General features: G+C 35.2%; 1 pseudogene across 1 annotated transcript; it reads right to left on the reverse strand.

The window, feature by feature from the left end:
* On the reverse strand, positions 1-26,759 carry LOC308430449 (integrator complex subunit 12-like; annotated as a pseudogene). The gene is made up of 2 exons: positions 26,655-26,759; positions 1-1,445 (listed from the first exon to the last, which is right to left on the reverse strand). The product of its transcript is annotated as an integrator complex subunit 12-like (transcript).
* Positions 26,760-27,103: the final 344 nt, after the last annotated feature.

The raw sequence follows: 27,103 nt of genomic DNA on the forward strand, positions 1-27,103 counted from the left end.
TTATAAAATAATTATATTAATATAATATAAAAAATTATCTGGCAATATCACATTTAATTTTTTTTGGTCAGCTTTTCTCTTGACCATATTTAATTGCTTCCTTGCATTGAGCTGTGAATCTTGTGAAGTTGGACTTTTAAGAGGTGCTGAGGTGTTGCTGCTGGTATAGGATGAGCTTTTTCCTCATGGTACTTCCCTGGGCCCGGTTGTGGTACTATTCCCATTCCCACTCAGTTGGCTGCTGCTTCCAGGAACTAAACTCCTAAGGCTAGGAAGACCACTTTGCTGACCATATCACAACTAACTGAGCGACTCAGGCCAGTCTTGCCTAAAGTTAAAGGTGGAAGTGGTTTGCACAGGACAGACAGGCTGGGGCTGTTATCAGAGCATATTTTGGAACCTATTCCACCTTTAGATGATTTTGGCAGAGCAGTCAAATCCACGTTTTGGCTAGCAGATGTGGCAGCAGGTTTTCTACTCCTCTTTTGTGCTGTTGAATTCAATTTTGCTATTGATGGAACAGCTGAAGAAGTTTTGGCTGCAAAAGCTGCCCATCCAGTTAGATCACTTGTTACTGAAGAATTTCCTGAAATTGGCTTAACTTTTGTTCTCTTGAATGCTAAGAATCTTGTCTCTTGTTTAAGTTTGGTTTCTAGCTTCTTATCTAGTGGGTCCCTGACTGTTGGAGTCACAAAAACAGCAGTGGGTTCTGCTTTCTCTGGTGGCTTCTTAGTTTTCTAAGACATTTTCTTCACTTTTCTGGTGCATTGGATACAGTACCACTCCAAGCAAGGGCCACTGACTTTGTTGTCTGTCTCTTGAGGCTTATGACAGTCTTTGGTAGAGGTTGTGGCACTCTTGACATTCTCCCAATTGGTTTCCAGATGTCACCGTCAGTCATTTGTCATTTGTCTACAAACAAGACAGGCCAGTACCATCTCCATGGCAAAGTCATTAGCACTAGTCTCTTCAAAGTTGGAAAGGTCAGCCATAGTTAAATCCTTGCTGGTTTGGACAGTGATGGGAAAAGTTTGTGCCTCTGGTTTCTCTAATCTACATTTGTTTGGAACAACAATTCTTCAGTGATATCTTTCATTTTATCATCAGGTCTCTGCTTCCTTCTTTATCTTCTCAGCCATGAGAACTTTGCCATTACTAACGGAAAGAAAGAAGGCTAGATGATATTTTTAGGCTCTTGCTTAATGGAAAGTCATTTTGTACTTGATATTTTGGCTGGTTCCACATCCTTTTGAGTTGGATGGTAACTTGAATCAATGCCCGAGCCAAAGACATATTAAGCAAAACTTTAAGCTTTTCAGTAGAATCTTTATTCTTTGAGTGTAAGAAACCAGGTACTTAAAAAAACTTGGATCAAGTTCCAAGTTCACAGTAGCAACCACTACAAACACTGCTCCTTCCCCTCTTTTTGTCGGTTCCTGGTAGCTCTTCACAGGAAGGCTTTCTTAATACTAGAAGAAGCTGTGCGCAGTACTGAAAAAATATCATCTTGGAGCCTGTCAATTGCACTGAAGACTGGTCTTGCAAGACACATACAATTGTGGAAGAGTGAGATGAGCATCATTATGTTGTCAAATACGCAATTATTGAGTCAAGAGTCTTTAGCTTTATTGGCCCTACTGAAGAGTCTACTACTGTTGCTTCCCTGAATGGGCACAATGATAAAATGACCCCTGATGAAGAACTTCAGAATCTACATATAAGAAGTTCTTTTAGCTCTCACCAGAGAAGATTCTGTTTGCACTAGATGGCAATGAATTCAGAGACCTGCACCTGTCCAAAGTACAGAGAGTAAGAGACTGGGATACAAGCCTGAATGGAAGATTTGCATCATAACCCTTCCCCCTATGTTTGAGAATCATTGCTGAAGAGGGGGTAAAAATAGTGCCTGAGCCAGGGCAAGTACACATATGAATTCACAGTGGTTAGGACAGCAGTGCAAACACTCACAAACTAAATCCAGGTAACATTTCAGCATGTAAAATAAGTTGCACATGAGCTCCAAATCATGCAGTAGCAAAGGACAACTCTTAGCTGCTGGGAAAGAAAGCCAGTATTTTTCTAAAAACATAGGTCCTACCAATTTGACCATAAGTTAGCAGAAAACTCCATATCTAATAACCTGAAATTAGTAAACATTTTCTTAGTGTGTAAGGATTGAGCATAATGTTTTTTTTTTTTTTTTTCTTGAACTTCACACAGTTTGTGAGTTGTTTCTGGGGCAGTCCAAGCCTCTGGGTTTAGCATCCCACAATCAGTGACTGCATATTGTATCAGGTCTTTTGTGACTAGATTATCTCACTCAGGATGATATTCTCTAGATGCAACCATTTTCTTATGAATTTGGTTAAGTCATTGTTTCTGATGGCTGAGTAGTACTCCATTGTGTAAATGTACCACAATTTTTGTATCCATTCATCTACTGAAGGACATTTGGGTTCTTTCTAGCTTCTGGCTATTATAAATAGAGCTGCTATGAATATTGTGGTGCATGTATTTTTGTTGTATATTGGAGTGTCTCTGGGGTATATGCCCAGAAGTGCAATAGCTGGATCTTCAGGTAGTACTATGTCCAATTTTCTGAGGAATCGCCAGACTGATTTCCCGAGTGGTTGTATTAGTTTACAACCCCACCAAGAGTGGAGAAGTGTTCCTCTTTCTCCACAACCTCACCAGCATCTGTTATCATCTGAGATTTGGATCTTGGCCAATCTGACTGGTGTGAGTTGGAATCTCAGGATTGTTTTGACTTGCATTTCCCTGATTGCTAAGGATGTTGAGCTCGTCCTTAGATGTTTCACAGCCATTCCATATTCCTCAATTGAGAACATTTTGTTTAGCTCTGTACCCCATTTTTTTAATAGGGTTGTTTGAATCTCTGGTGTCTAATGAAATATTTTAAAAGTAAAACTTATTTATATTATTCTGCTGCCTGTTTTGAGATTTTTGTCACAGGCTCACTCAAAATATTTGTTGTAAAACCATTTCAAATGATTCCATAATATTCTGAGGACTAGATATTAGAACTTAGGACATTTAGCTGGTTCGAATCATCCCTGACATTTCTAGAACAGTGATATTTCTTGCTTTTTCAATTTCCAGTAGTCCAAGGCCTGTCTTGAATTGTTCTTTATCTCGAGTATGCAGATGATTATAAAAGTCTCAGGACTATGATTACCATTTTCTTACTTTAATCATTCATAAACTATATCCACCTTTTCAGGAAAATTCTCCCTGATGGATCTCAACAAGCATGCTAAGTTCTAGTATAAAGATGCTTAAAGTAGAACAGCCTCCTGAAAACAGATTTTTGTGTCCTACCATTCCCATGTGGATCCCACAGATTTACCCATGAGATGTTCTTCCTGGAATAATTTATCTGATGATCTCTTCCATGATAAGGATGGTTCTTAACACAGAAAGGTAAATGCTGGGAACAAACAAACAAACAAACAAACAACAACAACAAGAAACAACAAACAAACAAAAACCTGATGTCCTCAATAGAGGATAAGAGAAATGAATAAAGTTTTGTCACTGTTTGGAATCAGTGATGAGAACATAATGAACTGGCATCTTTGTTACTGTTTTATTAATATAATAAAACACAGTGGACAAGTCGACTTATAAAATGAAGCATTTAATTGTGGGCTTAATTATAATTTCAGAGGGTAGGTTCATGATGTCATGGCTGAGATCATGACAGCAAAATTCTGTTGGACCAAATGGTTTAAATCTGATTTGTAAGTTGTAGGCAGGAAGAAAGAAATGTCAGAAGATGGGCTTTTGAAACCTCAAAGAATCCCCCAGCAATACCACCGAACACTTCCCAAATGGATCCACTAATGAGGGCAAACATTCAAAATATGAGCCACAAAAATGTTCTCTCGCAAACCACTATGTTCCAAAGTGTTACTTCCCCTGATACTGTGTCTTTCATAACTTCCTAGAGAGGAAGGCAGGGAAAAAGGTCAAGAAGATATCCCGGATGTAAAATAAGGAGTCCTATGTCCCCAGGATACACTGCTAATCTTTTTTTCCCCTTGATTATCTCTTGAAATACTGTTTCTCCCAACATCTTTACTATGACCAGGTATGATGATCCACAATCTTCAGTCACTTCATGGTCTTAGAATTATCATAGAGATTTTTATACAAAATTCCTGTTTCTAGGAATCCTCTGTGGTCTGGGAGAAGCCCCTTGGCAAAGCCAGAGGAGTCATGTGGAACAATTCAAGCCACAAATTTAACTTTAGTGGACACTTTACTAAAAATGGATGGCATTTTTTATTAATAGCACCATTGTGTTTTCACTCTGTTTCTTGAAAAAATCCAGATTATGATTTTTATTTATGGGTATTTCTAACACCAAAGACTACTATATATATATATACATATACATATATATATATATATGTATATGTATATATATATATGTGTGTGTGTGTGTGTGTGTGTGTGTGTGTGTGTCTGTGTGTGTGTGTCTGTGTGGTGTGCGTGTGTGTGCGTATCTGTGTGTACACATATATATGCAATTTGCATATTGTAAGTTGATAAATGTAGTAACTTGTAAGGTGTCACATGAAATATGCCACATTGAAAGAATTTACTAAAGACAGCAGACTTTCCTCACATTTGTAAAAACTTAAATTATTAAAATCAAAGATGTGATCACTCTAGCTAATTGTTTTAAATGTGTTGGGATGTATCTATTTTCAAAATTAAAAGTGAAATATATTTTAACTCATTGAAATAATGAAATACAATTTTTGAAAAGAATAGCTTCATAAGTAGATACATATTTTAATGAAGTAATGAGTACTTTAAAAGGCTTCAATCATACTGTTCATAAAGCATGACTAAGATGCTTACATTTTAAGTCAGTGTTGCTATGTATACAAATAGAATGACATTTTAATTCATAAATATGCATGTCTGTTTGTTCAGAAGAATCTTTATATTTTGTAGAATTATTTAACTTCCATAAAAGATTCAAAGTAAGCAAGATTTTATTCTTTATGAAATAAAACTGTGGTGTCTATTATTTGTGAAGTAAAAAGAAAGTAAGATTGTTTTAGCCACTGTTAGGAGTAATTAGCCCTTGCTTAAACCTTTACGAATGTGAGCAAGGAGGTTAATCAAGAGAAAAGGGAAGAAATCATGAGTAAGTAGAGGTTCAAAAGAAGCATTTAAGTGAAGGTTTAGATAATTTTTCTAACGAGTATTAAGTTTAATTTTATCATTAGAACATGTTACTTTTTTCCTACATATATGGGAAGCTATTTTGGCTTTCTATTACTAATTAATTCTCATCATTTAACAAATAAATTGTACATTTTCACAAATAAATATGTATAATATTTTATGAATAGAAAATAGTTTTCAAGGGAGCAAACCCAGTTAAGTACTAACATTTAATTATATGTGTTTTCAGATGTAGAATAGTTATTAAAAAGTCTTTGATAAGTGATCAGTAAACCACTTGTTTTTTTTTTTTTTTTTTTACACTATTACTTTTAGTCTGGTCATAGTAATAGGTTTCAATATCTCTGTCACAGGCATATATTTTTGCTGCTTCTCCACCATTAATGCATTGTGAATCATGTCTCTAGCCAAGGATGTGAAAGAAAGCACCACACAGATGCAGAAGAAGTTTTCAAAGAAAGAAACATAAGATTACCTAAGAACCTAAAGGCCACTGCAGCTAGGGAAACAGGCTGACAGCAGATTTTGCTATTTGTCTCCTTCTCCAAATCAGCCAGAAAGTTTCATCTTTACTTCTGTAGCAGACTACATACTGCAGTCTCACGTTCCCCCGAACCCCTATCTCTACTCATTCACACAGGAATTCACCTCCCCAGCCTAAACTTATGGTATTATCTAAGACCCCAACACTGACTGGCACTGCCTGGGAGCCACCAGACTCTTCTGCCAAGTAAATGGGGCGGGGGGAACCTGCAGATTTGTATCTCTCCCTCTTATCCTTCAAATCAGCTGTTCTTGTTCCAGCTGCTGTGACATCTCCTCACTCTCTGATCTGATTCTCGAGGTACAAAGCTGATTCTGATGTAATAACCCTGTCTGTGACATTCCCTCATTCTCCTACCTTTTTTATTCCATTCTCCTTCTAAAGTGTCCGCTTCAATGCCTAGGATAAAATTTTATCAAGAACCCCAGTAGTCACATGTATACGGATCCCTGAATAATATACTATTAAGAAACACAAAGCCACACAATCTCCTAAAAACCAGAGATGGCAGCATAAATCAAGAACATAAAAGATAAACCATATAAAATAGACCTGGTATAAGCACCAAGAGTATTATTAATCTCTCCAAATGTGCACACCTAAAGCCAAGCATTAAACAAAAATGAAAAATAATCAAAACAATAATACAACAGAAGACTCTAGCTTTGAAACCTAGCTGAAGAACAAGACAGAAACTGTGTGTGTGTGTGTGTGTGTGTGTGTGTGTGTGTGTGTGTTAGGGTTTTACTGTAGCATACAGACACCATGACCAAGACAAATGTTATAGGAGCAACATTTAATTGGGACTGTCTTAGAGGTTCAGAGCTTCTGAAGACAGATGTTTATAAAAGGAGAAAAACATACATACCATCAAACTGAGTAGTGTAGAAAAGAATGTCCCCTTGACACATAGCTAAACCACTAAACATACTGGACAACAATAAAAAATATTAAAAGTTTCAAGAGAAAATGTCCAAGAAGTATATAAAAACAAACCTATTAAACCTCCTCAATGAGGAATCCAGAAGTCAGAAGGTCCTAGACTGAAAAGAAAGCTCAAACAAAAATATCGAGCAACACTTTCAATAACAAATGGAGAAAATAAGTTTTTCTAAGAAAAAGAAATTGAAGCATTACCTATCTACAAATCTAGACTTGGAATAGGAAGTTGAAAAAAAATCTGAGCAAAAGAGGAAACTACATCCAAGAAAGAGGAAGTAAATATTCCCAACCAGCCAATAAACAGAGAGGAAATAGGCATACATGCACACACACACATATACACACAGAGGCATGCATGCAAGAATACATACACAAGCACAATTATATGCACACACACATGCCAAAATATACTACTACCACCACAACAAAATAACAGAAACTTCAAACACTACTGCAGTTCTGTGTTTCCCTTTCATAGTGGGGTGTCAGAACATTGTAAACATGGCCATCTTTCCAAAAACAATCAACAGTTTCAATGCAATCTTCATCAAAATTCCAACTCAATTCTCCATAGAGTTGGAAAGAGGAATTTGCAAATTCATCTGGAATAGCAAAAAAAAAAATCTAGGATAGCTAAATCTATTATCAACAACAAGAAAACTTCTGCGGGAATCAACATCCCTAATCTCAAGTTATTTACAAAGCAAATGTTATAAAAAAAAAAATAAAAAGCTTAGTATTGGTACAGAAAAATGCAGTTAGAACAGTGAAAAAGAATTGGACATCCCAGAAATGAACCTCATACCTATGGTCATTTGGTCTTTAACAAAGGAGCTGAAAACATTCAATGGAAAAAGGACGGCCTCTTCAACAAATCATGTTGGTTCAATTGGTAGTCAGCATGCAGAAGAATGCAAATCGATCCTTTCTCAGATACAAATGAGATCTCAACAGAGAAGAAAATCAAAAGAATATTGTGCATCCTACCTGATAAAAATAGATTATAGCTTGGTATCAGTTTCTCTCCAGCACTGCAAAATAGAACATATGATGCAGCCTTCTCTGCACCTCCTACCCTCATCTACTGTAGATCTTCCTCTCCTACTTTTCCTCCCTTACATAACTTATTGCTTCATTGCAAGCTCCAACTCTGGCAAGCATCCTCAGCAAGCCAAACTCCATTCCTTTAAGAGAAGCTGATAAGCAGACTGCAGGCTATCCTCCCCTCTGCTCCCACAGTCACAGTTCTTCCAGACTTTTCCCCAGCTCTATAGCAAAACATTCAATATGATCTCCCTTTCTTCTGTGACCCTATGTGATGCCATGAAATTGAAAAGGTTTTCTAAAACAAAGCACATCATCAATTGAACAATGCATTAAGGGAAACAATTACCCATTAACAGTGTAAGGCAAAACTTGTAGCCACTATCGAAATTAATATTATGATTTCTCAGAAAAATAAGAATTTATATAGTTTAGGATATAGCTATAGCAGTCTTGGACATATACCAAAAAGATGCTGTATCCCTATCCCAATGGCAGTTAGTCAATTATGTTCATTGGTGCTCTATTCATAATAGAAATTGAAAACAGCCTAGCTACCCTTTAACAGAAGAATAGATATGGAGTTACTCACTGTTAAAAGGTGAAATCATAAGGTTTCAGGATGGTACTTGAAAAAATAGTCTAAGTGATGTATCTCAGACATAGGAAGAGAAATATAATATTGATTCATTATATATGGATATTAGCTGTTAATAATAATAAAGCTAAAGCAAATAAATTCACAAAAGTTAGGCAAATAGAGACTAGGGTGGGTTGGTAGATAGATCTTGTTGAGAAAGCAAGACACAATAAATAGTTATAGGTTGATGGTGTGGATGAAGCTGGAACATCAAGAGGAGGATGGTAGGAAAGAAGGAAGTGTGTAGGGATGAAATTTGGAGAGAGACAGCAAAAATTAGGAACCATTTGAGATTTAGTATGGGAATCCAATACAATAGATATTTTATAAACTATATAAATATGTTATGATAATCTGTTTAAAATTGTCAAACAATTAGGGATTATATACAATATTAAACTTCACTTTTCATCAAATGAAGTTCCCTGACCCAGGATTTGTCTACATCTAATGGAGTTCTTTACCAAATAAGTTCTATGGGAATTGTAAAATAAACTAGACCATTGCCAACCCATAGGTTTCTTTTAAAACATAATATAGGGTCCCATTGCTGCTGCTGCTGATGTATATATATGCTAACATATTTATAATTTTTGTAATATATTTAATTATTTAATTTTTATGTGTTTATATAATTGATTTTATATGATTGATAATATTTTTAATTAATATATTAAGAAAAGTAAAATTTTAAAATGTAGAATATTAAATAATTGAAGCTCATTTTTTTAAATTATTAAACAACAGAGGAAGAGAAGATGACAAATAAGAGAAATTCTAGTGTGATCATACATTTTCTCATGTGAGTAGGTCTAAACCTTCTTTTACCTTTTTCCTGGAAATGGGAAATTTCATCCATGTATCTGATCAAATCATCTCAAATTGTCATTTGCATGAGTCTTGGATGTGTATCCCAGAGCTTTTAAACACAAATTATAATTAATTATCTAGCATGTGATTAGATTGGATACATAAAGTAGAATATATTTTGATAAAATTTCAAAACTTAATAACCATGAAAAGTAAAATATTATTGATGTAAGTCTAATGTACATGGCAAATATAATAGGAGAAATGCAAAGTTAGTACTTCTGGTTCAACAAAACTTTCACAGATCTTATTAAAATTTGAATATTGAAATTGATTCATTTTTCTATTCAGAGACAATTTAAATTATCTTTTACAACATTTTGTATTTCATGAATAGATAATTTACAATATTGTGATGTATACCTTTAATGAATATGATATTTGTTACAGATAGTAGAGAATGCCAACAATGTGTATGCATATACACAGAAATTATTGATTTATATAAAACCGAACAGTTTGGTACATTTTTCCTATAATTTTATTTTTACATGTATGTGCATAAATATTTAATTATACATTTTATGAAATTTGGTATCATTCAAAATGGGTAATTTTTGAAAACGTAGGTTATTTTGCTTAAATTTCAGAAAGTATACTTCTCTGATTTAATGAGATCCAGTGCTTATTTAATTCATGTGATACTTATATAAGGATGAAAGAATGTATGAGGAGGTTTGAGAAGGTGAATAAACTGCAGAAAACTAAATATTTGGGGTTGCAGAGATTATCAGTCTTATGGAAGAGTTCAGGGAAGGCTTGAAGGCACTAAAAGGGATGGGAACTCCACAAGACCAACAGTGTCAAATAACCTGGATCCCTCAGAGCTCTCAGAGACTGAGCCACCAACCAAAGAGACTATTCCAAGGCCCTTGGCACATGTGCAGCAGATATGAAGCTTGGTCTTCTTCTGGGCCTTCCAACAACTGGAGGTAGAATATGGGACTCTACCAGAAGCTGTCTCCTGGCTGTGGAATCACCAACAGGTATGCTTTGGCTGGCTAAGTGGGAGAGTATATGTCTAATCCTATAGAATCTTGATGGGCCAGGGTTAGGATTGGGTGATACCTAAAAAGGAGGTCTCACCCTATCAGCAGAGAAGGATAGGAGAGATGTGGGGAGAAACTCTGTGAAGGTGAGACCTGAAAGGGGTAGCCTTGAGATACAAATAGACACACAGACAGACAGACAGACTGACAGACTGACAGGCTGACAGATAGCTCATTTAGCAGTTTAGAGAACTTGGTATTCAGGCAGAGGATCTGAGATTACTTCCAAGTATCCCCATGTTGGCTTACAACTGTCTATAAATATAGTTGTCAGTGATCTCTTGTCTTCTTTAAAACCCCACAGGTATTAGTTAATGTACACAGCGTGCATTCTTATATGAGGGTCAAATAATTATAAATTATACAAGAAAATAAAGGTAAAAAACTAAGTATGCAATTACATTAGCAAGAAAAAAACATTTAAAATATCAAGAAGTTATAAATTGGAAATAAAGCATCTTACAATACTCTCTCTCTGTGTCCTGTCCCCCACCTGGTCCCTCCTGTTCCCATTCCCACTTTCTCGCAGCCTGCCAATATAAGTGAAGAATAACAATATTGCAGTAGAAATGTAATGTGTGAGAGAAAAAAATATCTAAAAAACATAAAAAAAACATTCAATAAAAAACCTGTCTAATTAGTCGAAGCTTGGCTTTTTCCTTCTATAAAATGTATTTGTGTCTTTAGGTCACATTAGCAAATTCCAGTTATATACTGAATTTAAAAACACATGAAGGTAAAACAGTGTGCTATGAAGAGCATGAGTTCTGTTCTACGTGTCTTACTTAGAAATACTATTACATTTTATATTTTGCCATGATAAACTTTGAAAATGAGTGACAAAGATCTGTAAACCCAGAAAAAAAATGGTAATTTTCTCACAGTGTCATGAGGTTGAATGGTAGGTGGGAAAATCATGGATGCTCTCCAGGTAGGCATCAGAGTAAATTGCATCGAAAGGTAGAAATGAACAAAATTAATTGAACATCTCATAGCCAGGAAATTAAAGAATGCCAAGGTAATGCAAGTCAAAGGTCAATGAATACAGGTTTCCTAAAATATCATAGTCGAAATTTCTTCTAATTTTTCCTTAATTTGAAACAGAATTAAAGAATGGTGTTTATTAATTCTCATTTGTGAATTGAAGAAAAAATGATATGTCTTTAACAAATTTATCAAAAATAATTTTAACTCCAACAAATGAACTTTATCAAAGTTATAAAGAAAGTAGTAAGAAAGTGAACGATGAAATTCTAAAATGCAATCAATATTCAGTCAACAAAGTGTGTGTGTGTGTGTGTGTTTGTGTGTGTGTGTGTGTGTGTGTGTGTATGTCTGTGTGTGTGTGAGTGTGTATGTATCGTAGACACACAGGCACATACACACACATATGTATGTATCGTAGACACATGAACAGTTCAATATCTAAGAACACCAGCATTTTATTTGATCATATTTATTGTTTTATCATGTCTAACATCAAATTACATCATGTAATCACAGCTAAAGAAAAAAAAACATGTCTATTTTGTTGAGTCTTCTATGTTTATTGACCTACAAACATGAAAAAACCTTAAGTAACAAATTTTTAAAACAAATGTTAAATGTGCATATTGTTTAAGGTATTGATTAAGTTGCTAAAATGTATTTTTGTTATTTATGAAAAGATTTTCCTGAATTTTAGCATATAATGCAGTTACATCATTTTTCAATTTCCAACTCCCAAACAGTACAATGTTTCAATTTCAATCTCATGGCCTCATTTTATCAAAGTATGGATACACATGACATTTTTTTTTTTTTGGTTTGTAATTGATTTTTTTAAATGTTTGACTATATGTATTGAAAAGTCTAACTAGTTACAATGAACATAAAGTACATATAAAACAAGACCAATATGGAAATATTCAAAGTTTTTTTAAAACAACTTTACTTTAAGAAACAAGGATAAATGTACAAATTTTCAGCATTTTTTGCATAAAACTATATGAATAAATTTTTTTTCAATGCTTCTTTTTTCTCAAAGTATTCGTGGTGTCACAAAGACCATACAAGGAAAGAGAACTTCAGGCCAATCTCACTTATGAATATTGATATAAAAATACTCAATAAATCCTTGCAAACTGAATCCAAGAACACAACAAAACAATCATTCACCATGATCGAATAGGCTTCATCCCTGGGATGCGGGGATGGTTTAATATACAGAAATCCATCAACATATTCAACCATATAAACAAACTCAAAGAAAAAATAAACATGGTCATCTCACTAGATGCTGGGAAAGCATTTGACAAAAATCAACACCCCTTCTTGTTAAAAGTCTTGGAAAGAACAGGAATAAATATAATAAAAGCAATATACAGCAAACCAACAGCCAACATCAAACATAATAGTGAGAAACTTGAAGCAATCCCATTGAAATCAGAAACTCAACAAGGCTGTGCACTCTCCCCCTACCTATTCAACATAGTACTGGAAGTCCTGGCTTGAACAATTAGAGAGCAAAAGGAAATCAAAAGGATACAAATCAGAAAGGAAGACGTAAAAACATCACTATTTGCAGATGACATGATAGTGTACTTAAGTGACCCCAAAAATTCCACCAGAGAACTCCTACAGATGATAAACCAGTTCAGCAAAGTGGCTGGATATAAAATTAACTCAAACAAATCAGTAGCCTTCCTCTACATATGGACAAACATGTGGAGAAAATATTATGGAAAAAATACCCATCAAAATAGTCACAAACAATATGAAATAACTTGGTGTGACTCTAACTAAGCAAGTGAAGGACGTGTATGACAAGAACTTCAAACCTCTAAAGAAGGAACTCGAGGAAGATCTCAGAAAATGGAAAGATTTCCCATGCTCATGGATTAGAAGGACCAAGATTGTAAAATGGCCATCTTACCAAAAGCAATCTACAGATTCAATGCAAGCCCCATCAAAATTCCAACCCAATTCTTCATAGAGTTGGAAACAGAAATTCGCAATTTCATCTGGAATAACAAAAGACCTAGAAAAGGGAAATCAATCCTCAACAATAAATAAACATCTGCAGGAATCACTATCCCTGACCTCAAGCTATATTACAAGGCAATTGTGCTTAAAAACTGCATTGTACTGGTAAAGAGATAGGCATTTGGATCAATGAAATAGAATAAACTTTCCAGAAATGAGTCCCCAGTTATATGGTCACTTGATTTATGACAAGGGTGCTGTAATATTCAATGGAAAAAGGACAGCCTGTTCAACAAAAGGTGTTGGTCCAACTGTCACTCAGCATGAAGAAAAATGAAAGTAGACCCTTTCTAATCTCCTTGTACAAAGCTCAAGTGCAAGTGGATCAAAATCTCCACATTAAACTTGGTACACTGAAATGAGTATAAGAGAAAGTAGGGAAAACTTACAACACATAGGCACTGGAGAAAATTTCCTGAACAGAACAGCAATAGTTCGTGCTCTAAGGTCAAATATCGACAAATGGGACTTAATGAGATTGCAAAATCTCTGTAAGTCTAAGGACACTATCAAGAAAAAAAAATGGCAGCCAACACATTGGGAAAAGATCTTTACCAAACCCACATTAGATAGAGGCCTAATATCCAAGGTATACAAAAACTCAAAACGCTAGACACCAGGGAATTAAACAACCCTATTGAAAAATGGGGCACATAGCTAAACAAGTTTTCAATTGAGGAATATCGAATGGCTGAGAAGCATCTTTGGAAGTTCTCTACATCATTAGCCATCAGGGATATGCAAATCAAACCAACTCTGAGATTCTACCTCACACCAACCAGCATGGTTAAGATCAAAAATTCAGATGACAGCAGATGCTGGCAAGGATGTGGAGAAAGAGGAACACTTCTCCAGTGTTGATGGGGATGTAATCTGGTATACCCACTCTGGAATTGAGTCTCCCAATACCTCAGAATATTGAACATAGTACTACCTGAAGACCCAGAATGATCGTTTTGATGTGTTCTTGGATTCAGTTTGCAAGATTTTTGTTGAGTATTTTTGCATGAATGTTTGTAAGTGAGATTGGTCTGAAGTTCTCTTTACTTGCAGGGTCTTTTTGTGGTTTAGGAAGGAGTTTAATTGTGGCCTTGAAAAATGAGTGAGGTACTGTTCCATCTGACTCTATTTTGTGGAATAGCTTGCAGAGTATTTGTATTAGGTATGTCAATAATTGTCTGATAGAATTCTGCACTAAATCCATCTGGATCTGGGCTTTTTTTTTTTTGCTTAGGAGGCTTTTGATGACTGCTTCTATTGCTTTAGGTGTTACCGGATTATTTAGATGGTTTACCTGGTCCTGGTTAACTTTAGTGTCTGGTATCTGTCTAGGAATCATCCATGTTCTCCAGATTTTCTAGCTTTGTTGAGTGTAAGCTTTTGTAGTGGGATCTGGTGCTTTCTTGAATTTCCTCAGTTTCAGTTGCTATGTCTCCACTTTTCTCTTTGAGTTTGTTAATTTGCATAGTCTCTCTTTGCCCTCTTGTTAGTCTTGCTAAGGGTTTATCAATCTTGTTAATCTTCTCAAATTACCAGCTCTTGGTTTTGGTTATTCTTTGAATGTTTCTTTTTGTTTCTATTTGGTCAAATTCTGCACTGAGTTTGATTATTTCTAGCCAGCTACTCCTCTTTGGTGTATCTGCTTCCTTTTGTTCTAGAGCTTTCAAGGGTGCTGTCAAGTTACTAGTGTATGTTCTCTCCAGTTTCTTTTTGGAAGAACTCAGAGCTATGAGTTTTCTTCTCAGTCCTGCTTTCTTTGCATCCCATAGTATTTGGTATGTTGTGTTTTCATTTTCATTAAATTCTAGAAAATCCTAAACTTCTTTCTTTATTTCTTCTTTGATCATGCTATTGTTTAATAGAGCATTGTTTAATTTCCATGTGTATATGGGGTTTTGTTGTCTTTGTTGTTATTAAAAACCAGCCTTAGTCCATGGTGATCTGATAGGATGCATGGGGGTATTTCAATCTTTTTATATCTATTGAGGCTTGTTTTGTGACCAATTACATGTTCAATTTTGGTGAAGAAAATGTGCTGTGAGTTGCTAAGAAGAAGGTTTATTCTTTTGTTTTAGGATGATATGTTCTGTAGATGTCTATTAATACCAATTGGTTCATAACCTTTGCAATTTTTACTTTGTCCTTGTCCAGTTTTTGTTTCCATGATCTGTCCATTGGTGAGAGTGGGGTATTAAAGTCTCCCCCTATTATTGTTTGGGGTAAAATGTATTATTTGAGCTTTAATAGGGTTTTTTTTTTATGAATATGGGTGCTTTTGTATTTGGAGCATATGTGTTAAGGATTGAGAGTTCCTCCTGACAAATTTTCCCTGTAATGAGTAAAAAGTGTCCTTCGTTGTGTTTTTGATAAATTTTGGTTGAAAATCTACTTTATTTGATATTAGAATGGCGACTCCAGCTTGCTTCTTGGGGCAGTTTGCTTGGATGGTTTGTACCCAAACTTTTACTCTGAGATACTGTCTGTCTTTGTCTCTGAAATGAGTTTCCTGTATGCAGCAAAATGCTGGATTATGTTTATATATCCAGTCTGATAGCCTGTATCTTTTAATTGGGAAATTGAGTCCATTTCTGTTAATAAATATCAAGGAATAGTGGTTGTTATTTCCTGTTATTTTTGCTTTTAGAGGTTGGATCATGCCTATGTATTTTTCTTCTTTTGGATTTCTTGCTTAGGTATTTTCTTGTTTTTACTAGGATGTAGTTTCCCTCCTTGTTTTGGGTTTTCCACCTATAATTAGTTGTAGTGCTGGGTTTGTGGTCAGACATTGTGTAAATTTAGTTTGCCCGAGAACATGTTGATCTCTCCATCTATGGTGATTGAGAGTTTTACTGGGTATATGAGCTTGGGCTGACACTTGTGTTCTCTCAGTATCTGCATGATGTCTTTCCAGGCTCTTCTACATCTCATAGTCTCTCTTGAGAAATCGGGTATGATTCTGATTGTTCTTCCTTTAAATGTTACATGATCTTTTTCCCTTAATGCTTCTAATATTTTTTCTTTGCTTTGGGCACTTGGTGTTTTGACTATTATGTGTCAGGACTATTTCTAGTCCAACCTATTTGGAGTTCTGTAGGCTTCTTTTATGCTCATGGTCATATCATTTTTAAGGGTAGGTAAGTTTTCTTCCAGTTTTTTGTTGAAGATATTTACTGTACCTTTTAGTTAATATTCTTCACCCTCTTCTATTCCTATTATCCTTAGGGTTGGTCTTCTCATTGTTTCCTGGATCTCCTGGACATTTTGGGTTAGGAACTTTTTGGTTTTTGTATCTTCTCTGACTGTTTTGTCTATGTTTTCAATGTTGTCTTTGGCCCCTGAGATTCTCTCTTCCATCTCTTGTAGTCTGTTGTAGATGCTTGCATCTGTGACTTCTGATTTCTGTTTTACATTTTCTATTTCCAATGTTGTGTCTTTTTGTGTTTTCTTTTTTGTTTCCATTTCTCTTTTAAATTCCTTCTTTAATTCATTTATCCTTTTGGTTCTAGTTTCCTCTAGTTCTTGATTTTCTTTGAGGGATTTTCTTGTTTTATCTTTAAAAGCTTCTACTTCTTTATGCTTTTCCTTCTATTCTTGTTTAAGTATTTCTATCATCATCTTGGGGTAGGATTTCGGGTCTGAGTCTTATTTTTCTGGAATGCTTGGCATTCTGCTGTTTGCTTTGAGGGGAGAGCTGGGTTCTGGTGTTGCCAGGTTGTATTTGTTTCCACTGAGTAAGTTCTTTAACCTTACTGTTGCCATCTTGTTGTCTGTGATTATATGTGGTCTTGTCAGTGATTGGTTCCTTTCTGTCCTGTATACCTGGCCTGTGTCCCTGGATCTCTGCTGTTCCTGGTTCCAGATGGCCTAGAGTTTGTTCTGCATGCATGGGCCCTGGGAGTGGAAACTGAGTCCGGAAGCCAGAGTAACTGCTGCCCTGAACCAATGGGGAGGGGGACAAGCTTTCTGTGCCCTCTGTCCAGACCTCTCTGTGCCCCGGCTACTTGCTGCACTGTCTCACCAGGCCTGGACATTTTAGGTTTCGTGCTTTTTTGGTTTTTCATCTTCTCTTACTGTTTTGTCTTTGTTTTCTATGTTGTCTTTGTCCTCTGAACTTCTCTCTTCCATCTCTTGTAGTCTGTTGTTAATGCTTGCATCTGTGACTCCTGATTGCTTTTTTGGGTTTTCTATCTCCAGGGTTGTATTATTTTTTCTTTTCTTTATTGTTTATATTTCTGTTTTCAATTCCATCATCTGCTTGGTTGTGTCTTTCTGTAGTTCTTTGAATGTTTTCTTGTAGTTTCCCTGCATTTCTCAGTGATCTCCATCATCATTATGAAGTATGATTTCAAGTCTAAATCTTTTTGGTATGTTTGACAATCTACTACTTGCTTTGGTGGGAGAGCTGGGTTCTTATGTTGCCTGGTTGTCTTCTTTTTCATAGCTTAGGTTTCTTCACTTTCCTCTTGCCAACCTGTGATCTCTATTATAGGTGATCTTGTTGTCAGTGCCTGGCACCTGTCTCTCCTGTGGCATTGAGGGCCTGTTGGCTCAAGAAGAAAATTGCTTTTGGGAGTTTGGCTCTTTGTGGGAAAGCAGTGAGTTCTGGTGGCAGTTATTCAATTCTGTCTTTATGGGCTCAGGTGGGAACTCTCGTGAGTCTGTTCTTAGAGCACATCCCTCTTCCCACAAGTCCTGAGTCCTACTGGCCAAGGCCTGGCTCTTTCTCTAGGCAAACAAGGACCTTTTTCTAGAGAGCACCATGCTCTCAGCACTCTGAGATCTCCTGTGTGACCACCCCAAGCTTGTGTCCCAGGTTCTACGATGGTCCAGGTAAAGAAGACCTTTTGCAGCTGATCTGCAAGCACAGCCTTTCCAGAGCAACTCCCAAGTCCTGATGACAGAAACCCATCCTTCACTGTTGGCCAGAAAATACATTTTTCCAGGGAGTACAAAGCTCACTGCACTAGAGAACTCCCAGAATGATCCCCCAGGGCTTGTGTCCCAAGCTCTCTGCTGGTCTAAGTGGAAAAGAGCCTGTGCAGCTGATCTTCGAGCACAACATTTCCTGGGCAGATTTTGAGTCCTTATGACAGAGACCCAGCCCTCATTGTGGGCCAGAAATGACCCTTTTCCAGAGAGCACCATGCTCTCTGTATTCTGAGAAATCCTGGAGTGACCTCCTCGGCCTATGCATCAGGCTCACATCTGGCCCAGGTGTGAAAGCACTTGTGCAGCTGGTCTGTGAGCAAAGCCTTTCCCAGTGAGACTGGAGTCCTGATGATAGAAACCTGGTCCTCACTCTACACATGACTTTCTTTAGTTGCTATTTTTTCATTTTCTTTTTTTATTTTATTTTTTTTAATTTCAAGACCTGCTCAAATGTACAAATGTACTATAAGAACAGTCCCAAGAATTAATTTTAGAAGACAAAATGCTACAAATACTATAGAACTAGAAAGATTTTATTGTATTTAAAGATTATCTTATGTTAAAAAACAAGATATAATTTTAATTTCTGTTTGTTTCTAATGTGGTACTGAATATTTATTATAGAAATATGTTACCCTTCAAAAAACTCTAGCTTAACAAATAAAATTTCCAATTTTAAAAATAATTATAACTTTTGCATAGACATTTCAAGTTTAAAATATAACATTTGCTTAGTTTAATATGATAATGTACTTTGTTTAGTAAGTGTGATATCTCACTGTATTTGACATAATGAGGTTGTTTGTTGTTCTAATTGGTAGAAACATGTACTTGTACTACAAATAATAATTGTGCTCTGAGAAGTGAGGCATTCAAACATAAAATGCTAGAATTCCTCTCTTTCTAAAATATGAATATGAAAAAAAGGAAAAAAAAAACAAAAAATAAAATATGAATATGAATTTCTTTATGCTTTATTAAAAGTTGTATTAATCTCAATGAGGCAATCAAACTTAAGTATAATTTAATCATGAGTACAGTATGCTATATTTTTTTAGTAAAGAAGAATTAATCAAAATGCTAATTTATTTACCAAAATCATTAAGAATGTGTTAAAAGTAATGAGAAGTTATTATACTTGCTACTACTGCATCTTAAATGCAGTTATTAATCTGATGGTTCGATGCAAGCTTTCTCATCTGTATCAGTAAGGCTCTGAAAAAGCCTCTGAGAAGATATCCAACTCTTGTCCTGTCAGCAAGTATGTCCTGGCATCAGCAATAGTGACTGGGTTTGGTGGCTGCATATAGGATGAATCTTTAGGTGAGACAGTCTCTGTATGACCTTTTCTTCAGTCCAAGTTCCACTCTTTTTCCCTGTATTTCCTCCCTTGAGTATTTTGTTCTCCCATCTGAAAATAAATGAAGAATCCTCATTTTGGTCTTCCTTAAACTTGCAATGTTATAAAAGATAAAAATAACCCTTAATAAAAATAACATTAACATTTATATAATATAAACAATTTTTGAAGAAAATTCTATTTTGAAAAAGTGGGGTTATTTTACCTGATTTTATATCATGTGAGTATGAACTATAATAAATGTTTTCATTTATATTTTTACACATTTCATAAATATAGGAAACATTTTATAGTGTATATTTATATATATATATCAATGTAAATTTATGTAGATGTAAAATAAATAATAAAAATATAATGAAATTAGATTATAAATACATATATATGAATGGAGAGAGAGAGAGAGAAAAAAAGCAACACAGGCAAAGGTCATTTTGCCATCTCTCTTTGTTTATGTTTGCCTGTGTTACTGTAGATTAAATACAGTCCCTAGCACTCCCTGGACTATATTTTTATCATGGAATGAACCTTCACCTTATTTTCTATATATGTTTCGTAGTAGTAAGTTTTTACTCCACCTTTGACCTTTTAGTCCCAGGATTAAAAAAAAAAAAAAAAAAAAAAAAAAAAAACCACAATCTTTATATTTAAATAAGCCTTAATTAGCACTGGGACCCCAATGGAGGAGCTAGAGAAAGGACTAAAGGAGCTGAAAGGGTTTGCAACCTGTTGGGAAGAACAACAACACCAACCAAGCAAATCCCTCAGAGCTCCCAGGGACTCAAACACCAACTGGTGAGTACACATGAAAAAACCCATGGTTCCAGCTGCCTATGTAGCAGAGGATGTGGTTGTCTGGGATCAATAGGAGGAGCGGTCTTTGTTTCTGTGAAAGCTGGTATCCCCAGTGTAGGGAAATGCCAGAGTAATTAGGTGTGAGTGGGTGGTTGGGAGGGAGAGCATTTTCATTGAGGCAATGGAAGTGGGGGAGAGTGGATACAAAACAGGGGAGAGGGAATGACATTTGAGATGTAAATATATAAAATATCCAAGAAAAAAAAGATTGCAAGTCAGCTGCTGGGTGCAGCCTTTCAGAGGACATATTCCTATCTGCACACATAAAAAAGTATCATCATTAGTTCTCTGTCTTTGTTTCTGTCTCCAGCTCCATCTCTCTCTTTATTCCCTCTGTCTCATAATATACATTAAACACACATAAACATCGACACATACATGTGTATATGTATACATATGAATGTTTACAAGACCATAAAATTATTATTTGGAGAAGAATTTTAGATTTATAATTACAATGTGTGTGTGTGTGTGTGTGTACTGCCCTATATGTATATAGGTGTATTTAAGGATATATTATATTAATTATAGGTAAACAATTTGTTTTATGTTAACTATAATCTGACATTTAAATTTTTAAATATTGAATACTAGCATACATAATGGAAATATCAATAATAAAAAGCTAAGAAATACTTATCTGTAACAATACAGAAAATTGCAATTACATACTTATTCTCTAAATTTCTAATGTTTCATTGGAAAGTATGAACATATAACTATATAAAGGTATTATGTTTTATTTAAATATTTGTTTGATTCTGATGGTACAATATTTTTATAGGATAGAAAAATATCTATGGGATGAGGTACTGTGGATATCTCACTGTGTGTATCTATCTTTATGTGTATTTCTCTGTCTGTGTGACTTTGTATCAAACAACAATTAAACAAAGTAGAGGGGAAAAATTTCAAAGCAAGCCAGAAGTGAGGGATATGGGAGTATCCAGAGGGAGAACAGAGAAAGGGGATGTTCTAATTATAATTTCAAAAATCATTTTAAAAGATGAGGAATCAACCTCATTGATTGTGATATGAAGATGTGTTTGTAATGTCTTAGGAAATGTGAAACTCTAGCATGTCAATAAGCAATACAAAATTGTGTGTATGGGATGGTATAGTGGTCGTCATAACTCACTTGCCTTTGAGTCTTAGTTTATATTTTGTGATCATTTGATGACATGTGACAATCATAAAAAAATACAATTTGCTATATTGAGGACAACAGTGACGTTATTTGTGGAAACAGCCCTGATTTTGGATGAACAGTAACTTTCATATCCAGAGGAAACACCAAGAATCAAATATACATGGTTTCTAATATCCATAAAATGCTAAAAATATTCATGAAATATTTTGTTAGTATTTTAGAATAATATTTTAGTTCTTTAACTATTAGAGGAAGTGTCCTTATTTACATTTAAATTATATATATATATATATATATATATATATATATATATATATATATGTTTCTGGTACCAACATCTTAAAAATAAATAAAACTCTACCTTGCTATATGAATCCAACACTCCAAAGTGTTCATCAAATTTTCTGTTTGGAAATTATGATGATAGAAAGTGCTTTCACCTAAGGTTTATCATGTGAAAGCTGGAGGTTGGCATTAACTTTTTATTTTTAAACTCTTTTTAAAATTATTTTATTGGATATTCTCTGTATTTACATTTCAAAATATATGCACTTTTCTCCCTCTGTTCCCATCCCCCCTCACCCTCTACTTGTCTCTACGAAGATGCACCTTCTTGCTGTCACTCTCGGCATCTCAGTGTCTTGGCATTCCCATACAATGGGAAAACATGTCCTCACTGTACTACTGGTCTCTTCTCACATTGAAGCCAAATACTGGTATCCTTTGCAACATATACAACTGAAGTCATGGGTCTCCCCATATGTGCTCAATGGTTGATGTTTTAGTCCATGGGAGTTGTGGAGGGTTTGTTTGGGTGATAATATTGTTTTCCCCATGAAGTTGCAAACCCTTTCTGCTCCTTCAGTCCTTTTGCTAGCACCTTCATTGGGGTTGCAGTTTTTAGTCAGATAGTTAGATCCAAGTATGCTCTGCTGTATCTGTATGACTCTGGCAGAGCTTCTGAGGAGGCATCCATATCTGGTTTCTGCCAGTAAGTACTTCTGTGCATTAGAACTAGTGCCTGGGTTTATTGGGTGCATATGGGATGGATTCCCAGGTGAGGCAGTCTCTGGATGATCTTTTCTCCAATAACTGCTCCTTCCCGTGAACATTTCGTTCTTCCTTCTAAGAAGGACTGAGGCATCTTCCTTCTCTTTGAGTTTCATAAACTCTGGATATTCCAAACTTTTTGGGATAGTATCTGCTTATCAGTGAGTACATACCACAGTGATCTTTTGTGACTGAGTTACCTCACTCAGGATGATAGCTTCAAGTTCCATCCATTTGTCCAAGAATTTCATGAACTCGTTGTTTTTAATAGTTGAGTAGTACTCCAATAAGTATATGTGCCACAATTTCTGTATCCATTCCTCTGTTTAAGGACATCTGGGTTCTTTCAAGATTCTGGCTATTATTAATAAGGCTGCTATGAACATGGTGGAGCACGTGTCCTTGTTAGATGTTCGAGCTTCTTTTGGGTATACGCGCAAGAGGGGTATAGCTGGGTCCTCAGGTAATATATGTCCAGTTTTCTGAGGAACAGCCAGACTAATTTCCAGAATGATTGTACCATCTTACAACCCCACCAATGATGGAGGAGTGTTTCTTTTTCTCCACATCCTTGCCAGCATCTGCTGTCACCTGAGTTTTTTATCTTAGCCATTCTATTTGGTGTGAAGTGGAATCTTAGCCTTACAAAACTTAGCAATTTTATGAGGTCCCATTTGTTAATACTTGACCTTAAAGCATAAGCCATTGGTATTCTAAGCTCTTCCCCACTATCTATTAGTTTCAATGTACCTGGTTTTATGTGGAGATCATTGATCCACTTGGACTTGAGCTTTGTACAAGTAGAAAGAAAGGATTGATTTACATTCTTCTGCATGCTAACTACCATCTGAATTTTCACAGCTAAAGTGTTACAGTGAAGTTGTTAGGGCTGTGAATCATTGAAGAATAACACTTCAGTAACCTGGAATCAAATAGGAAGCAAAAGCAAACATGTATTTCTGCATGCAAGGGCCCAATTCCATTGGGATAGAAGCATCAGACTCAATTCTCAAGTTTGGTTTAAGAGGAACATTAGGCAGAAATAGTTGATCTATATTTTGATGGGTAGGTTCTACCTCTGGCAGTCTGAGTGATGCTATAATTTAGGCTAAGTGTATTACATCATGCCAAGGAGGGATAGCTCTTGACCTCTTGGTTGTAAACTTGGGTAAATCTCTTTCCACAAGCTGTGAGGGGCTATCTGTTGGCCTATTGACCACAAAATTGTCTAATTGTCCTTTTATAACCTGGGCAGTGATCTCATTTATATGAGCCTGCAGTTGTTCTAGACTGACTTGTCTAGTTATGGACAGTGGAAACTCAGGGGCAATCTCCTGAGCTGCTAGTTTGGAACTTATTGTGGAATCAGCCCTAATCATGCCAATTTAGTTCTTTCAAAGCTCATTCTGTGATTACAATGATGAAGTCAGTTCCAGCAGTGTATCTTTTAGTAGGTACATGGTAAAATTTTTCAAATACCCAGATATTGTATTGAAAACTATTTAAAAAAAACTTTATTTGTTTTGAGAACAAGATAATTCTTGAATGGTGAAGTTCAGATGTTGTCATTCAATGATCAAATAGGCTTCAGAAAGAATCAGCATAATATACAGTAATGATTGAGTAGAAGCCACAGTCTGGATTTACATTATTGTACAGTGTCAAGGAGCAGGACAAAGGACTTAGACCATAGACCTGTTTTTTCCTCAATACTTTCACAGAACAAAATACTAAATAAATATCTCTTAAGTAAAGGGCTTGTGTTAGATGTCAAAATATCAAAATAGGAAATAATAATGCATTATCCATAGATAAACGATCAGCAGGAACAGTTCATATGTCCACAAACCCCTAGGTCTGGAGGCTATACTTCAGAGAATGTGAGCAGTAAATGCACCCCAGTTCTTTCAAACATTGGTTAATTCTGTGAGTCATTTATATCAACTTAATCTGTGGATAAGCTGATCTTTTTCAGAATTATAGTCTGAGTTGATATAAAAAGTTATAGGAGATCAGGAATGCATTTGCCAAGATAAATGAGGCAAGTTAAAGATAAGGAAGAACCAGAGCAATGATTGTAATCACATATATTGTGTCAACAGTGCCCACAGCTGTCAAGTACTTGACACTTAGCAAGACAGCTCAGCACAACCACCCACTGCATTTTAGCAACACTGTATTTTGTTGTATTAAGTAAAATTATAGTTTTGTGGCTTATAGGACAATAAAAAAAATATGTAAAATATCCTGGTTACATAGTCTATGTGATTGGATTTCATATGAAATTGGGGCATCCCTTTAATTTAAAACACGGTGTTATAAAACTACATATAATTGAGAGAAGCTAAGAATTTCTATATTTTTTCTGTTCAAAGAAATAGAGAGATAGATGCTCCTAGATAATAGCTTTAAAATATCCAGTGCTGTGTGTTCTGTCAAGTTCCAATCAAAGAGTCATAAATAGTTTCTAAGCTTATAATATTTTTCATTACAAAAGTCACTTTACAGTGGTATGTACTAGTATATTTGCCATAAAGTAATGCTTATGCTAACTTTTAAGAATTTATTTATTTATTGTTAATTATCTATACAAATATTTTGCCTGAGTGAAATCTGTTTAGTGTTTACCCGTGGTCAGAAGAGGGCATCTGACACCCTAAATATTATGGATACAGACAACAATGCTGCTCAGGAAACCGAAATCTGGTCAACAAGTGCTTTTAACTGGTAGGACATCATCCTGTCCCAATTATTTTAAATTTACTTGCCTCTTATATTCATTTAAATATATTAGTAAGACAAGTTTACAATGTTACTTTTGAAACTTACATGCACATTTGGGTGGATTTTATTTTGACTTTGAATATATGCTTTTTCATATACCAGAAAACATATCACAGAAGTTTTTCTATGCATTTTAATCAAGAATATTCTAGGCATAATTGATCTTTCTGAATAAACTGAAGAAAAAGCTTAGATTATTTTTAGATAATAGAATCTAGATAATAAGTAATGTCACTTAAATTATACGGCATTGAACATAATGATTTCTAGCCTCACATAAGTATAGTTAGACTTGAATATGTTGCTCTATGAAAATGTGTTAACATGTATTATGCTTCATCAATATTGTTAATACATTTATTTAAACCGAGCTTTTCTATATAATTTACAAAGTTCCAGGAGTTAAATGAAAGTAAGAAAGAGAATAAGAGAGAAAGGGAGGGGGGGAGGTTAACTGACTAAAGAGGAAATAGAGTTAACAGTTAACTGACAGTATTGCAATAGAAAAGAAAGAAATAGCATAGAAAGCAATAGAAATACAGGATGCATTTTATGTTTATATTTATGTTATGTAACAGAGTACATGTTAAATAAATATCAATTCATTGGATATAATATCATTAAAATGGAAGAGAATATGAAGAGAATACTTTAAAACCCTGAAAACAATAAGTAGATTTCAAAGTTACAGTAATAAAATTTAACAGTTTTAAGACTATTTCATTTTCACAAGCAAATTTGTGGGTAATCTCAGCTTCTCAGCTTTCTTGGCTAGTGTGGCTGGTGTGAAATGGACCTGACTTACATTGGAACATTCACTGTGTAGGAAACTTGTGCCAACTAGCATTTCCACTTGAGGTTTCAGCCAGACACAAAGGAGAATACTTTAAACTTGACTTTCTGGGATAGATACATTTACAACAACATAGCATCTGACCTTAAGCATCCACACTCTATGAGAATGCAGCAACTATATAGCACATTCTCCTACTTTTCCTTTCCTTGGACATCACATTATATAACTCTCATGTTTTCTTTCTAATTGTTTCTTTCCTCTTGTTTAGGATCAAGGGAAGATGATGTCTTTTCTAGTTCTAAAGGATCAAGTTTTATTATCTCATGTGATAGTTTGTGTAATTAAATATTGCTTTTATTTTTAGGAAAGATAAAATCTTTGAAATGGTACTCACATTCTGCACAGCTATCTCAAATGTAATACAAAGAGATCTTCCATAAGGTTCTCTCTTCCCAAAACGTTGTCCAATTATGTTATCAGGCTGAGACTTAAAATCCATGTATAACTATTCAAATTTGTTTCACTGTGGTAGCAAAAGAAGGATGCATTAAAGTTTTGTTTTGCTGTAAAATTTAAAAATATCTCATTTAAAATTGAGAACCTCAAGAAAGTTTTCAGTCACTGTCAACAAATTCAGAGAACAAATAAGGTCCATGTTGGACACAAAGCCTTGAGTAGGAGAAAGGTCTTAGATGTATAAATGTGTGATATGCCTTTTAGGTTCTATTTTGCTTTGGGTTTCCCTTTTAAAATTCACCAGTATTGGGAAAACTAGCTAGGGTAGTAGGCAGCTAGTTATATAACATCCTAGGCATTCTCAATTTTCCTCAATGAGCTTTCTTC

Source organism: Micromys minutus, assembly GCF_963924665.1.
Source record: "Micromys minutus genome assembly, chromosome: 15".
Lineage (NCBI taxonomy): Eukaryota > Metazoa > Chordata > Mammalia > Rodentia > Muridae > Micromys > Micromys minutus.